At 36.5% G+C, this 14,746-nt stretch overlaps 1 pseudogene; it reads left to right on the plus strand.

Annotated features, from left to right (window-relative positions):
• Positions 1 to 547: 547 nt before the first annotated feature.
• LOC115965222 lies at positions 548 to 1,910 on the plus strand (annotated as a pseudogene).
• The last annotated feature ends 12,836 nt before the right edge of the window (positions 1,911 to 14,746 follow it).

Consider the following 14,746-nt stretch of genomic DNA (forward strand, 5'->3'; position numbering starts at 1 on the left):
TCTCTCTCTCTTATATATAAAGTGACACCCACAACAAAACAAAACACTTCAAAAGTGAGCGTTGAGCCTAAGCCTTCAACACTTTCGTTGCAACTACCAAGTAACCCACTTCGCTATTTTCTTCAGTGGGTTTCTCTCAATTTCTTTTTTTTTTTTTAGTGCTTGATTATAGAAAATTCACTTTCATTGATACTTTTAGCCTTTGGGTATTGCTGTTTTCTTTTTATTATAGAAAAGTTTTCATTTTGATCCCCTTCGACCTTTCTTGCTATTTGGGTTGGTGGTTGGTTTTTTTTTTTTTTTTTTTTTTTTTTTTTTTTTTTTGCTATGGATTTTTTCTTATCATTCTAATGAGTTATTTGTATTATTTTAATCAAATAGGTAAAAGTAGAGATTTTTTTTTTTTTTTTTTTTTTTTTTTTTTGCTTTTAACATTATTTTTAAAATATTTTAGTTAGTTGTCAAGTTTACAAAACTATATAGCAAACTAGTATCTCGAGACTCTAAAACTCAAATTCAGATTTGAACTCTAGTCTTAGAAATCCACATGGAAATCAAGTATTTAAAACTTGAGTTCCCATTTTTCCAATCCACCAACAAGTCTGTATCTTCTTCTTCCTCAGTTCTTTTCTTCTTCCTTTCAGATCGGAGTCTTCTTCTTCCTGCCCGATCTGGTCCTCTGTTATTCTTCCTCCCCTCCTCTTCTTCTTCTTCTTCTTTTTCTTTCCTGATCTGTTCCTCCATTCTTTGTTCCTCTGTCCCTGTGTTCTCTGTTTCTATGTTCTTGCCCAATCTGAATTGTTTTGGTCTATTTCACTATAGAAATCGAGTCTTGTAGACTTGGATTTACCTTTTACAAACTTGAGTCTATAAGACTCGAGATCTATGTGGCAGAAAATACCCAAATCAGTAGTATTGTTTCTCACGCATTTCAACTTATTATATTCTTTCCCTTACTAATGTTATCTTGCAAATTTCCTCAGTTTTATTTTCATGTTACGAAAGAGCGTCGTTGTTTAGAGAATAAAATATACATACCGTTAATTTTAGTTTTCAATCGCATCCACTAAACCCTAAACCCTCTGATCTTTCTCTGTCTCACATGAATGCAAGCTCTCAAATCACTCTTCAGCCCTTCACCTATTCGTGTCCACAAGTTTCCCACAAAAAAACCAACAAACTCCTTCCTTTTTTCTCTTCTGAAATCTCTCTCCACCCACCAAAACCAAACCTAAAACCCCATTTTCAAAATCCACCATCGTCAATTACCTAACTGACACCTTAAAATTCTCAAAAACCCAAGCACTTTCCATCTCAACCCGCTTTTATTATGTCAAATCAACTAAAAAGCCACAATCCACTTCTATTATGTCAAACCTTGGGTTCTCCGAAACCCAAATAAGATCCGTGGTTCGTGTCTCACCCCATATATTGTTCTCTGATATTGACAAGACCCTTAAACCCAAGATTGAGTTTTTCCAACAACTGGGTTTTGTTGGTTCTGATCTACTATGTTCATTTCCAAGAATTCCACACTTTTGAGTGTGAGTTTGGAGAGAAGATTGATACCTTGTGTTGAGATTCTTAAGAAATTCTTGTGCAACAATGAGAATAACCAATGCCTTCTTTGGGTTTTGCAGCGGTGCAATGGCGTGGTTAAGGGAGACCCTAAATCAAGGTTGTTGGGCAACATTGCTTACTTGAAGCATTGTGGGATTGTTGGGTTGTAGCTCTCAATGCTTTTGACTAGGCAACCTTGGCTTTTTGTTATTCAAGAAAACAAGCTTAGAGGCCTTGTTTCTAGAGTTTTAGATATGGAGTTTGTGGTTAATTCAAGGATGTTAGTTTATGTGGTTTATACAGTTAGTTGCATGAGCCATGAGACTTTCATGAGGAATGTAAAGTTGTAATTTACAGCTATGTTTTTTGTTGGCTTTTATTTCGTGCCAAATTTGATTGTAATTTTGTTCAATCTTATGTACCCTATATTTCATGTGAGAATTATTTGTAAGGGTTGTTTTGTGAGAGAGAGAGTATGTGAAGACTCAAGGCAATTGAAGACTGAAGTTGTTTTCGCGAGTATCTCATGAGTAAGCTTCCCGCAAAGTGAAGCATGTGCCCTGCACATGACTAGAATGCGAAGACTCTGGACAGGATGGAGACAGCAGGTTTTTGCGAGTGTCTCGCGAGTAAGGCCTTCCCGCGAGATACCCGTGAAACATTCTGTTTTGCTGAATTGTCATTTTTGATTGAATGTTCAAATAGTGTGTAAAACACCTATCAATGTTTAGACCCCCAAAATACAAATTACCAATTCAAGCTTATTATCAAACAATGTATGTGCGGAATATGAAAATAAGCTAAAACAGAATTAATAAAACAATCTAAACCATAATTAATCACAACCACAACAGTAATTAAAAGGCAAAGATTAAGGGAAGAGAGATGCAAACACAAAGATAACACAGCGATAGTTATCGAAGAGGAAACCGAAGTCCTCGGTGTAAAACCTCTCTACCACCCTCCTAGGGGTTAATAATCCACTAGAAAATAAAGTTGGGATACATGAACAGTAGAAGACCCTCCAAGCCTAATCTACCCAGTGTACCTAAGTCCTCCAAGCTTCTTGCTCCAACGAGGTTACGTCGAACCTTTGTCTTCTCTAATTTACTGGATTACGCTATAGCCCATAGTATCAACCCATATCAATTGGTCCCCCTCCTAACTGCTTCCTAAGTACCAAAAGGCCTTCTCATAGATATGGTGGTAAGGAAAGGATTTGGCTAATGAATCTCGCAAGTATTTAACAATGGAGAGAGTGAGAGTAGATGAATTTGGAGAATCAAAGGATGAAGATTGTGGATGAGTCAATCTTGTTTTTCTCTAGGGTTTCTCTCTCAAAATTCTCTCTGGAAGCTATCTATATTTTGTGGGAATAAGGAGTATTTATACTGGAGTGAGAAAGGAATGCGAAGAGTCCGTTTTTCGAAACAGAATGGATTGGCGACTTGGCCTTGTGACTTGACTGAGTTGCGAGTTAACTGAATGGCTAGTCTAGACTTTTTGTCTTGTAGTGCTACAGTTGGCATGACTATTCAGCTTCTCTACATGTTTCACTCATGTGCATCCTCTGGTGGCTTGCCAGTCGCGAGCCACCCACGAGATCCAGTCGCAAGTCCCTGCTTCAATGCACAGTTTTGAGCATTTCTTCATACTTTCTCACACACTACCTTTACATGATTCCCACCAAAATATAGGGTTTCTAAGTGCTGAATTACAAGAAAATTAGCACGGAATAAAGCCAACAAAATGGTTGATTAAATTCAACCTTACATACCACACCTATGAGGTGCGGTTTTCTCCCATAACTAACTACAGCTCTCCTATAGAAGGAAAAAACCGGTCTACATAAGGTGTGGTGTGTTCCATCGGTTTGGTGTGGTTAGTTCGGTTATTTGTATTGTTCTTTTATATAGAAAAAAAATATCTTCCACAGTAGAATGACACTGTTTCACTTGAAGGAGGAGACTGATTTTTTTTTTTTTTTTTAGAAACAAACACACACAAGGGAGAGGGAAAATAATTCTAATACAAAGGCACATCACAACTCTTTCACTCAAAAGCCATGATAATTGAGTTGAGTATAAAAAATAAAAAAGTCTAAAACGCCACCATTTAAAAAATGGTTTAAAAAATAAAGAAAGTGAGGCACAAGTTCAATGATCATTAGCAATAGTGAAGCTAAATAACTATATAGCTATTTTAACTTCACCAAAACACAAAAGTGCATGTTACAGTAGTGATGCCATAGGTAAAAAATTTTAGCTTCTTGCTACAGTGCACAACTATTTATGGCTGTGCACTTTAACAAAAAGCTAAAAAAAAAAATAGTAATATTTTATTAACTTCTCCTTCTTCTCTCATTAAACAAATATTTTCTCTTTTCTTCCTTTCTCTTTCTCTCCAGGTTCTCTTCTTTCTTCTATTTTCCTCCTCATTTTTTTCTCTCTAGCCGTCTGGGTTTCGCCATTTGAGCTATTCTCTCTCTCTCTCTCTCTCTCTCTCTCTCTCTCTCTCTTATATAAAGTGACACCCACAACTATACAAAACACAACCACAACCACAACCACAACAGTAATTAAAAGGCAAAGATTAAGGGAAGAGAGATGCAAATACAAAGACAACACAGCGATAGTTATCGAAGAGGAAACCGAAGTCCTCGGTGTAAAACCTCTCTACACCCTCCTAGGGGTTAATAATCCACTAGAAAATAAATTTGGGATACATGAACAGTAGAAGACCCTCCAAGCCTAATCTACCCAGTGTACCTAGGCCCTCCAAGCTTCTTGCTCCAACGAGGTTACGTCGAACCTTTGTCTTCTCTAGCTTACCGGATCCCACAATTAGCCCATTGCATCAACCAATGTCAATTGGTCCCTTCCTAACTACTTTCCAAGTACCAAACAACATTTTCACAGATATGGGTATGATGAGATAAGGATTTGGCTAATGTACCTCTCAAGGATGTAACAATGGAGAGCGTAAGAGTAGAGGAATTTAGAGAATCAAAGGATGAAGATTGTGGATGAGTCAATCTTGTTTTTCTCTAGGGTTTCTCTCTTAAAATTCTCTCTGGAAGCTCTCAACAATACGTGGGAATAAGGGTATTTATACTAGTGTGCGTTTGGAATGCGAAAGGTTAGGTTTGTCACAAACAGAGCTATTTGGCGACTTGGGCTTGAGACTGGAATGAGTCGCGAGCTAATTGCCTTGCCAGACTAAAAGTTTTATCCTGTAGTGCTCCAACTAGTATGACTCTTCAACTCCCTTGCATGCTTCACACGTGTGCCTCTTTTGGCGACTCGCCAGTCATGAGCCAATCACGAGATCTAGTCACAAGGCTCTGCTTGAGTGCACACTCTTGAGCTTTTTTTCACACTCTCTCATACATTACCCTTACATGATTTTCACCTAAATACAGGGTTTCTAAATGCTGAATTACAAGCAAATTGGCATGGAATAAAGCCAACAAAATGGTTGATTAAATTCAGCCTTACAATCTCCCCCTTTGGCTATTCTGTGACAAAACCCTAAAACAAACTCTAGACTTAACATGTGAGTTAGGAATAATTGAACAAAACTCACTTATATCTAACTCTAGAATCTGTGAAGCTCTTAAACTATACTACAAGTATTTCCTTAAAGCAACAACACAATATGATCATTGTATGCAGAAAACTTGAAATGCATATGGAGCAAGCACAATGCAATCAAGCAAAATGGAATGTAGCAATAAAGCATGGCTTGACCAAAAATGAACAATCACTATAAATAGTGATCACAATGATCATTCACACAAGGAATGAACATCCGAACATGCATGCTAATAAACTCAATGCAAAGTATCATTTGTAGGTCCAACACTCAATCGATACAAAAAATCAAAGTAATTGCATTAAGGATATAAAATCCAACAAGGGCACAAGAGTGATGTACTTAAGGAAAAGCATAACATTTAACAACAAGTACAAAACTACAAAGCATGGGTACAAAACAATAAACTGAAAATAAACTTTTATATATAAACCAAAATACCTCAAAAGCTTTGAAAGCTAGAAAATGTGTTAAAAACATAAGAGCTGTTTAGACCTCCAAATAAAAGTTACGGCTTGATAGATTTTACACTAACTTAATACTAAGTGCGGAATAGTGTAAATGCAAGCGGATAAACAAACAAGCTACTCTAATCCATAATCAAGACAACACAGCAGTAAAATGGAATGTAAAAGAGTAGGGAAGAGAGATGCAAACACAAGATAACACGCCGATGTGTTATCGAAGAGGAAATCTTAGAACTTGGCGAAAAACCTCTCTGGTGCCCTCCAAGCAGTACCTAAGCTCTCCAAGCTCTTACTCCAACAAGGCTTCTCAAAACCGTGTCTTGTCTAGCTTTCCGGATCCTGCAACAAGCACTATGTTGCATCTGCCATCATTGGCTTCTTCCAATACTTCTCAGGAACACCAAAATATCACTTGACACTCTAAAAGGGTGTGGTAAGTATTTGGGCTATCAACCTCTCAATAATATGAAAACAGAGAGGTAAGAGTTGGGGAAAATCCATAAGCAATTGTGTAGAGAATTGTGGGTATAACAATTTCTAACTCTCAAGGTTTGTGGCTAGGGTTTTCTATTTGAAGCACTACTCAACATTTGTAGGTAATATAGGTATATATAGTATGGGTATAGAAAGTGTGTATCAAATAGCACAGTCTAGCAAAACAGAATGTTTCGCGGGTGTCTTGCTAAAAGGCCTTACCCACGAGATACTTGCGAAACACAGCTGTCTCCATCTGTACTAACTCTTCACATTCCAATCATGTGCAGGGCACATGCATCACTTTGCGAGATGCTAAGTCGCGAGCTACCCGCGAAAACCTTTCTTCAGTCTTCAATAGCTTGAGTCTTCACACTCTCTCTCTATCACACAACCCTTACAATTAAATCACACTGTAAATACAGGGTACAAAAGATTGAATAAATTTACAATCAAATTTGGTACGGAATTAAAGCTAACTAATGGTTTTTAGACCCCTTAAAAACACAATTGGATTAACCTAGGTAATTGGCCAAGTTGTTACTTAGTCTAATTTAACAAATCTAGGTTATCACAATCACAACAATCATATCATGCAAAGCAGCGGAAAGATAAATAACACAAAGATATGATCACTCAAGAAATCAAACCGGTAAAAACCTGGGGAGGATTTAACCTAGCTATCCTCAAGGTAAACACGAATCCACTATCTTGAAAGAATCGAAGTTCATACAATAAGACTTACAAGCCCCCACGCTCGACTTCTTATTGCTACCTACCAGTAGAACTTACTGACACGATCACGTGCAAGCTCTGAATCCACGGACTCCTTTCTTGGATTCACCACCAGATACAAGCACACCTGCTTGTGTTTCTTTAAACTTCAATGGCAGCAACTGAATTGATCATCAAGATGTAGATAATATCTCCTCCTTGAATACCCTAAGTTTGTGTAAAGGAAAGCTCCTCTAGATCTCACAAGAGATTTACACAAACAGCAATATGAGCAACACTAAACATGGCTAGGGTTTGCCTTTTATACTTAAGACAAATTAGAAAACCCTAAACATTTTAAAGAAATTAGGGCTGAGTTGGAATTCTGCAGAAAAACGCTTCTGACCCGATTTTCGATTGGTCGAGACTAAGCCTCGATCGATCGAACTAGGCCGAGAAGCATAAAAGCCTTCTGCATCAACTTATTCCAACTTTACATAAATGATACAACTTTGAGCAAGTCTAAACACAACTAAACATATTTTTTTTATCATGGTTTGTCAACAATACACATTAGAGTTCTAAATACATAAAAACGTAAGCCTTTAGAACCTAACAAACTCCCCCTTTAGCAAGCCATGACAAAATACAACTAGAAGCTCAAAGTTTACAAAGAAAAGCCCTTTACAAAACAAATGGTTAGAAAACAAATTCAATCCTAACTACTATCCATCAATTGCAAGTGTAGACAGCAGCTCAATTGAATAAACCTGCATATTTCCTGAAACACTAAACAAAATGCATAACCGCATGTGTGACAGAAAAACAAAAACAATATCACAAATATGCAAACTAACTCTCCCCCTAAGTTAGATACATCAAAAATAATGTTAACTCCCCCTAAACAGAACATTTTTGTATTTTCCACACATATTCCTACATTTCATCTAAATCTCCCCCTTTTTGTCACATATTGACAAAGATAACTCAAACAAAGAGTAACAAAGGTCAAGAGAAAATTGACAATCAAGTGAACACAAAACAATTCAACTCTATAGAAAATAGAGACAACTCCCCCTTTGAAGAACAAAAGCTAAAAACAAGCTTCTCCTCCTATAAAAATAGGAAACACAAAACAAGTGTTGGGAAAAAACAGTTTTAGGGAAAAATAGGAGGTGGGGAAAAGAAAAACACACAAACCTAATCTAAAAAAAATAAGTTGAGAATACACATAAAGAAAAATATTTTCTCTTTTAATAAATGCAAACTTGACACTATGTGACCCATAAACAGTTGCATGAGTAGAGAAAATATTTGCACATTGATTATCTATCATATCTCTTAAGAAAAATATTTTCTACAGTTCACATAGAAATATAGCATATACTAAAAAGTCCATAACTCAAAAATTAATCAATCAATTTTAAATCAAGTTGAGTACCCAATTTAGCAAAGTGTATACATGTTATGTGTGAAAACAATAAGAGATATGACTGCAAAACTGCAAGATTGATACAGAAAACAATGCACTGCATGTGAATCCTAAACATAAATGATGTATGAAAAAAAAATTTGGTCAAAAACTAAAGTCAAGGAACTTTAATCTTGGATGGCCACAATAAGATCATACACAATATAATGTACCAAGTTTAGCAAAGAGTAACTTGTGTAGTGTGTGCAACTAGCAAAAACTTGAGATACATGTGAGGTGATATGTAAATAAAAATCAATCACAAAGTCTACAAAATTCATCACATAGAATTTGAAAGAGACTATCACTTAAAGAGTTACATCATATAACTCACACATCTCCTAGAAAACAAGCTTGCAATCATGTAAGTTTCTTGATTTGCCTTATATTGTACACACCAATTTTATTTGTTTAGAAACTTTTTAATAATTGCTGGGATAATGTACACACCAATTTTATTTGCTTGATTTAACATTAAGTCCAATAATGTACACACCAATTTTATTATTTAAGCCGAGACTACACCTTATGTTCTTTTTGTGCATGTGCTACACTTTCTCGAGCACAAAATCTTACGATATGCACTAAGATGTTCATGATTGGCTAGTAAACAGTGGTGAGATGGTTATTTATGCCTTTCTCAAAAGGTTCAAGTCCGATAGTCAAAGACATGTGACTTCAAGATCAAGACAAAGTGATCAAAAACTATAAACATCTCCCACATAACATACACTACAAAACTCAAACTAGTAAAATGCAATAAAAGAAGCTCATCCAAGCTAAACAAGGTACATAAACATGTTCTGTAAAGATAATATGGCTAATCCTTGATTATAAATCCAAGATGTGAAGTACAAAATACAAAAATCTTTTTGGTTTTAAAAAATTTATGACCAAAAACAAAAGCACACATTATGCTAAATGAACAATGCAAATGCAATGCATGATAGTGCTTAACTAAGCTATAGAGGGCATACAAACAAAAAATATCAATTTCTTAATTAACCCTTGAGTACATGTACAAACTAGTACATACTCACACAAAATTAGAAAAAGCTTAGTACTTATATAACACATACTATTCAAGTTTCTCCACAATGTCGAGCATGTTCTAAATCAAGAGAGATATCATAATTCATGTAATCCTCAAGAAAAATAAAACAAGACCCAAATAAAATATTTTTGTCTTTTTGAAAAATTTTCAATGTTTTTGGATTTTTTTTATTAAATAAAAAAAACATTCTAAAAGAAACAAAACAACCAAAAACAAAAACAAGACATGTCCATAAATAATTAAAAGAATTAAATCAGGGACAAGTCAGCAACACTTACCTTAGAGAATTTTTTCTCACCCATATAGCATGAGTCTTCGGCTTTGTAGGTGAAAATCCATGAGAAGCAGAGTGTATTTGAGGGATTACACCAATCTTCTGAGAAAGACTAAAATCCTGCAAATTCCTTTTACAAACCAACAAGCTCAAATTTTTCAAAAGAATATGAAACAATTTATATGGACTTATGGTAGGAGAAATATCATCACAAATCCTAGATTGAAACACAGAATGCTTAAATTTCAATTTATGACAATTAGGACGAATGTGACCACAGACACCACAAAAGTGGCAAACAAGAACAAATTTAGGAACATCAGTATTCCTAATAGGGTTTCCAGTCACAGGCTTTGGTTCTTGCTTCAACAAAGAACAATTTGGTCTAATATGACCAACAACACTACAAAGGTGACAAGTAGGCACAAAAATAGACTTATTATGCTCTCTAACAGTACGTTTAGACATAGGTTTAGAAACATCAATGTCAACATCAGAACTTTTACCTTTGTCTAACCTAGCAAAATAAGCCTTTTCTTTATTATTCCTCTTAAAACGAGGGATATAAACTTTCTCAGTTTTAGGCTTAAGAGAAACAAAAATACTTCTGTTATCAACAGCAAGCTTGGTATTAGTCAAATTTTCAATTTTAGCTTTAGATTCAACTAACTTGTTCCAAGCTTTTCATCTTCTCATCTTGAGAGGAAATTTGATTTCTCAAAAATTCATTCTTTTTGTTAGATTCATCTAATCTAACAATCAATTCCTCTTTTTCAAGATTAGCCAATTTTAACTCTTCCTTGAATTTCTTAACAATTTTCATAAATTTCAATAATTCCTTACGAAGAGTTTCACAGGCATCAATAAAATCAATAGAAGCATGAGCAGAAACATAATCAGAGAGACACTTCAAATTATCCACGACAATAGGGGTCAAAGATCAGCTCTTAGATCAAAAGATCTAAAACAAAAGAGCAACCCGCTCTGATACCACTTGATGGTTTTTAGACCCCTTAAAGACACAATTGGATTAACCTAGGTAATTAGTGAAGTTGTTACTTAGTCCAATTTAACAAATCTAGGTTATCACAATCACAACAATCATATCATACAAAGCAGCGAAAAGATAAATAACACAAAGATATGATCACCCAGGAAACCAAACCGGTAAAAACCTGGGGAGGATTTAATCTAGCTGTCCTCAAGGTAAACCTGAATCCACTATCTTGAAAGAATCGAAGTTCATACAATAAGACTTACAAGCCCCCACGCTCGACTTCTTATTGCTACCCATCAGTAGAACTTACTGACATGACCACATGCAAGCTCCGAATCCACGGACTCCTTCTTTTTTGGATTCACCACCAAATACAAGCACACCTACTTGTGTTTCTTTAAACTTCAATGGCAGCAACTGAATTGATCATCAAGGTGTAGTTAATATCTCCTCCTTGAAAACCCTAAGTTTGTGTAAAAGGAAACTCCTCTAGATCTCACAAGAGATTTATACAAATAGCAATATGAGCAACACTAAAATGTGGCTAAGGTTTTCCTTTTATACTTAGGACAAATTAGAAAACCCTAAACGTTTTAAACAAACTAGGGTTGAGTTGGAATTCTGTAGAAAAACGCTTTTGACCCGATTTTCGATTGATCGAGCCTAATCCTCGATCGATCGAACCAGGTCCAGAAGCATAAAAGCCTTTTGCATCAACTTATTCCAACTTTACATAAATGATACAACTTTGAGCAAGTCTAAACACGACTAAATATATTGTTTTGGTCATGGTTTGCCAACAATACACATTAGAGTTCTAAATACATAAAACCTAAGTCTTTAGAACCTAACACTAATAAAACACATGGTTGTAAATTACAACTTTACAAGCTTTAAACAAAAGCACTAAAACCATCCATGAGTTTAAACCAAGTATTTAGCATAGTACTGAGCAAACCCATAATTAAGATTATCCAAAACATAATAACAAAAACCATAGATAACATAAATCAAAATGCTTAAAATTTTTTAGCTTTGCTCCCCCTCAAGAGCTACCCCTACTTCTCCTCCAAAGTTCTCCCCCTTTTTGACTGGAATGGCCAAAGGGTTACTACTGAGTAGTAAAGCTGTCAAACTTTGCTGAAAGTAGATTGATCTACTCTTGGATAGCAGCCAGCCTATCAGATTGCTCATTCTGGACATCTCGGAGACCATCAATCCTTTCAAGGATGACCTGGAATGCATCTGGAGGTACTGCAGAAGATGATGAAGCTCGGCTTGTTTTACCACGGCTTTGTGAACTTGAGGGTTGCGCTTCAACTTCTGTCTCAATGTCCATAGGTTCTCCTTATGTTTAACACCCTCCTCTTCATCACCCGGAAGACGAACTTTGATCCGTGTAATGGTTAGAGCATTGATAGTTGAAGAAGTAGACATGAGACTAATGTCTTGAGGAATTTCCACACCCTTTGCTCAAAAGAGTCTCATGAGGAGACTAGGGAAAATCAGCTTTGCCCTTGAAGGGTTCTTGTTTCATCAGCAATAATGCAGAAGATATGTGCACTAATATCAATATAAGTGTTCTCCTAGAGCTCCATAAGGAAAATGGCTATAGCATTATTAATGGTAGTCATCTTCTTCACCGGGAACAAATTGAACATCATGAACACGGTAAGATATCTCATATTAGCTGGAAAGGTAGTAGTGTTGAGGCATCTTCCCTTTCTAACTCCACCAATATGAGATTGGATAGTTTCTATGGAGAGCATTTTGTCCTTGTAGTGTGTGAAATCATGGTCCAATTCCTTAAAACCAAGCACCTCATCAATGTCCTCCAGATCAATGTTGAATGCATGGCCTCTTATCCAACAGTTGATCTCATCCTCTCTTAAAATAGCAATGGCATAGAATTCTCTGATCAATGGTTCACATACCCTAGGCAGATCACTTAGTAGCTTTTGAATGTTCAAAATGTGTGTAAAACACCCTTAAACGTTTAGACCTCCAAATTACAAATTAGCAATTCAAGCTTATCAACAAACAATGTACGTTCGGAAAATGTAAATAAGCTAAAACAGAATTGATAATATAATCTAAACCAAATAAAATCACATCCATAGTAGAAATTAAATGGCAAGGATTAAGGGAAGAGAGATTCAAACACGAAGACAACACAGCGATGTGTTATCGAAGAGAAAACCGAAGACCTCGGTGTAAAACCTCTCCCCCGCCCTCCAAGTGGTCAATAATCCACTAGAGAATCAAGTTGGGATACACGAATAGCAAAAGACCCTCCGAGCCTAATTTACTTAGTGTACCTAAGCCCTCCAAGCTCCTACTCCAATGAGGTTACACCGAACCTTTTTCTTTTCTAGCTTACTGGATTCTGCTATAGCCCATAGCATCAACCAATATCAATTGGTCCCTTCCTAACTGCTTCCCAAGCACCAAAAAGCCTTCTCATAGATATAGGTATGCTGAGAATAATGTAAGGTTGAATTTTATCAACCATCTTGTTGGCTTTATTTCGTACCAAATTTGCTTGTATTTTAGCAATTAGTAACCCTGTATTTAGGTGGGAATCATGTAAGGGTAGTGCATGAGAGAATGTGAAGAAATACTTAAGATTGTGCAAAGAAGTAGGGACTCGTGACTGGATCTCGCGGGTGGCTCACGGCTTGCAAGCCGCCAGAAGTTGCACACGTGCGAAGCATGCAGAGAAGTTGAACCGTCATGCCAGCTATAGCACTACAAGACAAAAAGTTCACTCTGACCATTCAGTTACCTCGCGTCTGGAACTCGTGGCTCAGTCAAGTCACGAGGCCAAGCTGCAAGCCAACTCTATTTTGAAAAACTGACTCTTCGCATTCCACTCTCGCCCTAGTATATATACCCCTTATACCCATGTAATGTAGAGAGTTTCCAAAGAGAATTTTGAGAGAGAAACCCTAGAGAAAAATAAGATTGACTCATCCATAATCTTCATAAAGAGACTCTTCAAATTCCTCTACTCTTACCCTCTCTATTGTTACATCCTTGAGAGGTTCATTACCAAAACCTTTTCTCACCATACCCACATTTGTGAGAAGGCCATTTGCTATTTGGGAAGCAGTTAGGAAGGAACCAATTTCATATTGGTTGATGCTATGGTTTATAGTGGAATCCGATAAGCTAAAGAAGAAATAGGTTCGGCATATCATTGGAGTAGGAGCTTGGAAGCCTTAGGTACACTGAGTAGATTAGGCTTGGAGGGTCTTCTGCTGTTCATGTATCCCAACTACATTCTTTAGTGGATTATTTACCGCTTGGGGGATGGCGGAGAGGTTTTATGCTGAGGGCTTCGGTTTCCTCTTCGATAACACATTGTGTGTTGTCCTTGTGTTTGCATCTCTCTTCCCTTAATTTTTGCCATTTAATTTCTGCTGTGAATGTGATTTTATTTGGTTTAGATTGTTTATCAATTCTGTATTATGCTTATGTTCATATTCCGCACATTAACTGTTTAATAATAAGCTTAAATTGATAATTTGGAAATTGGGGATCTAAACATTCAAGGTGTTTTATACACTATTTGAACATTCAAATAGGATTTGGCCAATGAACCTCTCAAGGATGTAACAATGGAGAGGGTGAGAGTTGAGAAATTTGAAGAGTCACTATGTAAAAATTGTGGATGAGTCAATCTTGTTTTTCTCTAGGGTTTCTCTCTGGAAGCTCTCAATATTTCGTGGGTATAAGGGTATATATACTTAAGTGAGAAAGGAATGCAAAGAGTCAGTTTTTCCAAAATATAGTGGACTGGCGACTTGGCCTCGAGACTTGACTGAGTCGCGAGTCCAAGCCGCGAGCTAACTAAATGGCCAGTCTTGATTTTTTGTCCTGTAGTGCTATAGCTGGCATGACGGTTCAGCTTCTCTGCATGCTTTACTCGTGTGCATCATCTGGCGACTTGCCAGTCGCAAGTCACCCGCGAGATCTAGTTGTGAGTCCCTGCTTCAGTGTACATTCCTAAGTATTTCTTCACACTCTCTCACATACTACCCTTACATAATTCCCACCTAAATACAGGGTTTCTAAGTGCTGAATTATAAGAAAATTGGCATGAAATAAAGTCAACAAAATGGTTGATTAAATTCAACCT

The sequence above is a fragment of the Quercus lobata genome, chromosome 2 (genome assembly GCF_001633185.2).
Source record: "Quercus lobata isolate SW786 chromosome 2, ValleyOak3.0 Primary Assembly, whole genome shotgun sequence".
Lineage (NCBI taxonomy): Eukaryota > Viridiplantae > Streptophyta > Magnoliopsida > Fagales > Fagaceae > Quercus > Quercus lobata.